The sequence below is a fragment of the Epinephelus moara genome, chromosome 22, assembly GCF_006386435.1.
Source record: "Epinephelus moara isolate mb chromosome 22, YSFRI_EMoa_1.0, whole genome shotgun sequence".
Classification (NCBI taxonomy): Eukaryota; Metazoa; Chordata; class Actinopteri; order Perciformes; family Serranidae; genus Epinephelus; species Epinephelus moara.
The window spans coordinates 36451265-36454977 of NC_065527.1; the positions used below are offsets into that span (position 1 = coordinate 36451265).

At 39.8% G+C, this 3713-nt stretch overlaps 1 protein-coding gene and 1 long non-coding RNA gene across 2 annotated transcripts in view; one reads left to right on the top strand and one right to left on the bottom strand.

Moving 5' to 3' along the window:
• LOC126383533 (uncharacterized) overlaps window positions 1-2058 on the bottom strand; it is a 13310-nt gene extending 11252 nt beyond the window's left edge. The window contains exon 1 of the long non-coding RNA XR_007569164.1: window positions 1776-2058. This is a non-coding gene — a long non-coding RNA (uncharacterized LOC126383533). The remainder of the gene's footprint in view (window positions 1-1775) is intronic.
• LOC126383469 (putative ferric-chelate reductase 1) overlaps window positions 1-3713 on the top strand; it is a 285727-nt gene that overhangs the window by 138897 nt on the left and 143117 nt on the right. The gene's annotated exons all lie outside the window — the stretch shown is intronic.

The following is a 3713-nucleotide window of genomic DNA, read 5'->3' on the forward strand; positions in this document are numbered from 1 at the left end:
CTGCTATTAGAATTGTAGCTACAAGGTAAGCCTACATTACCAACATTGTCCTGCTGTTCTAATCCCTTTCAGACAGCTGAGGAGGTTGGTATTCTTGGGGCGATCAGGGAAAACTGCCTATGGCTAAATTACTTGCGGTAACATAGTTCTGTGAGAGGGGATGCCGCGGACGGCATCGACCGGTGAAAAGAACCACTGCCCGGTGTAGACCGGTGTAATGTTAACTGTGGCTCCACACCTCTCACTCGGTAGTTGCTGCCACAAAAGCGGGCAGCGAGCAGCGTTCCTCACAGCGGCAGATCACAAAATTATTGTAACAAAATGACAAAAATCGGGATGGGCTCGTGGATATTGTCCGGTAGCCCAACCATTTAAGCTAACACACGTGCTACGAGTTAACGAGCTTCTAACAACATATTTCTTCATTTTTACAAACACCAAGCACCAAACCAACACATACCTTCTTCACTCACCTTCTGCTCTTCCATGAATGAAATGGCTTCCTCAGGGACCCCTCGAACACGCAAAAACTCACTGAGGTCCGACATTTTCGGTCCGCGCGTGGCTCTCCTCTCCTCTCCTCCACTCTAGTGCACCACCGAAGTTGGTTCCCAATAGGCACCCATACTTCTGACTTTGTTCTCAGAATTCTGACTTTGTTCTCAGAATTCTGAGTTTAAAGTCAGAATTCTGAGAAAAAAGTAAGAATTCTGAGTTTAATGTCAGAATTCTGAGATTAAAGTCAGAATTCTGAGTTTAATCTCAGAATTCTGAGAAAAAAGTCAGAATTCTGAGATTAAAGTCAGAACTCACTTTTTTTTCCACAGTGGCCCTAATCCTCTTCCGTATCTTCAAATACTGTCTACTTGTATTATTAAATCAATTATGTCCACAAACACATAAAGCTTTAATTGCATTGGAACATACTTTGTTAAACACAGTAGGCTATATCACAGAGCATTGGACAAATGTTATTCATTTTTAGACATTAAACATGAGAAGATTATTTCAGTTGGACATTCTCATTTCCCAGAGGACACAGCTTAAGCATTAATGAGTGTTACACGCCAGTAATATGAAGTTATTTACGTGTTTTGCGGTTAATTATACGTGGATCTGTTCATCCCTGCATGCGGAGGCAAACAGGCAGATGAGCTTCGTTTCCTGCTAGATTGAGTGCGACTCATTCATCCAAACTTTGCAAACATGGTCAGGATTTGTAGAGGACATATGTACGTTGTTCACTATAAAATGTGGTTACTATAAATAAATGCATCTCTGTGCAGAGAGGGAAATATGAAAAAATGCTCCGTTCGACACCCCTCTCCCCAGTTACAACACATCACTCTCTGGCCGAGTCAGAGAACAATGGCGGCTAACTAGCCGTTACGCTAACTACCCGCTAAGTTACGCTAGCTTACTAAGCTACGCTAATGGCAAAACATTGCCATTGAATATTCCACAGTTTAAAAACAACCAGTGTGAGCTGACGCAAGACCTAAAATACCACACTCTCCTGCTGAGTCAAAGGATGCTGGGGGCTAAGTAAGCCCTACGCTACCTAGCCGCTACGCTAACTAGCCGCTTTGCTAACGAACGGCTACGCTAACGAACTGCTACGGTATCTTACTGAGCTGAGCTAGTGACAATACATTCCAATTGATATAATGTAGGTACACACATAGTTTATATAGCATACAAACCCACATATAATGTCAGAAGCACGAGCAACATTCACAAAATGACTACGCTACAAGCAAGCTCCTACCACTTACCGTAATGACTGCCGTGTCCTTCGGTGAAGAGGGACAAACAATCACAACGCAGCGCCGGGGAACAAGGTGGAAGCTCCAAACGGAATGTCATTGGATAACATGATCCTTAGCTAAGCCCCGCTCCCTTGGTTACTGTTGCTATGTCTTTCAAGCATTCACTGCCAGCCACGCTCTATGCATAAGAACTACAGAGTATGCAGCAATATAGCATCGGTTTCAAAGTAAATATCAGAAATTTCTTGGAAAACTGTTAGGAGATATCAGAGACAAGCAGTCAAAAGATAAGACATTTTTGACTTGAGCATTTTAGTGATAAAGCCATCATCAATGGAGCTCCGATACTATGATTCACCACGACAACAGGGGAGAAAACTTCCGGGAAAAAACACGCAGCTACGGTCATAAAAAGAATTACTGACAGAGTTAATGCGTAACTCATATTAAATGTAACATCACTTTCTTTTCATATTAGCCTTTGAGAAAGTCATTAAATGTTGTTCAATGTTTTTAATAATTGGGTGAAAATGAAATTTAAAAACAGACCCATGATTGCTCCTCACTTTGGTTTTAATCATATTCCACATACTAGTAAAAGTTTACTCAGTCGCTATTTCAGCTTGAGTAGCTTTTACCACCAACAGATGCTGATTACCACACATATAGTCTCCTAACATCCTGTTGAGTAGATGAACATGTGGAAAAAAGCACAGGTGGTGGTCACCTCCACCTCCACCTCCACCACGTCCAACAAAAGGCAGAGAAGCTGGTCCTGAGTCAGGTCGCTGGATGACCAGAGCCTCAGGTCATCACTCACCCCCAGGTCCCCAGGGCCTAGAGGCTATTAATGTTACCCATAATGTTGCAGCAAATTAGAAACACAGACATGGAAAGGGAGTTGTTGACAAAACTAAAAAAATAAATGACTACTGATTGTTGTTTTTGTATCTGTAGAGTTCGTTAAATTACAAGGTGTGGAAATCACAAAATCAACGCCAAATTGAAAAATTTGAATCAAAATGGCCAACTTCCTGTTTGGAGTAGAGCATTGGTGGCAGAGACTTTTTTGTGCGTCTGGGCAACTTACACATATGTACACATTTTCATCTTCCTACTCTTATCTCACTATAATTGTCAGGGCAGTGTTTCCTGACTAGTCCAACAGGAAAACAGTTGTCACATCTGACTGATTATAGCTCTACCTCCTCTTAGAGACTTAAACAATTGCTTTTTTTTATTTATCTACAAGGACTGCAGATAGGGCAGAGGACAGTCTGCCACTTTTATTTGGAAACTGTTATTATTTCTTTTTATTTGCTGAACACCATATTCTATTATTCAGATTAAAGACCCCAAAAGATATTTCTGTGTCCTGTGCTGGTTTAATTTCACCAGGCTACAACTGTTTTTGTAAATTGTGTGTGTGGTTGGATAATTATAAAGTAATAAATCATTTCAATTAAAAAAATTCTGTTGTGTTTTCAGTTACTGTATTATATCACAAATATCCTTTAATTTTATTGAATTGTAAATGTATATGAATGATCAGTGGAATATCCCGAAATGAAATCCCTGAGAAATTACCTTCGCTTCTATATATAAAAAACAAAAAACAATTTTACAGTAGGCTCTCATTGTCTATTCTGAACACTATGATACTTAAGATACACACAGAGCCTCATGAAAAACTACTGTGTGTATACACATCAAGTATGTATATTCAAGCACTAAAATCTAATTGATCACTATTTAAAATATGTAGTGTTGCTGTAGTGTTGTGACTACATATTTACTATACAAGCAAGTAGTAAAATCTCTACATAATCACTATTTGAATGCCTGTGTAATGAAGCAGTAGTGTTTTAACAGCTCTTTCACTACTCTGCTTGGTTACTACTGGAAACACTACTGTTTTACTACAAAACTCTACTGGTGTGTCAT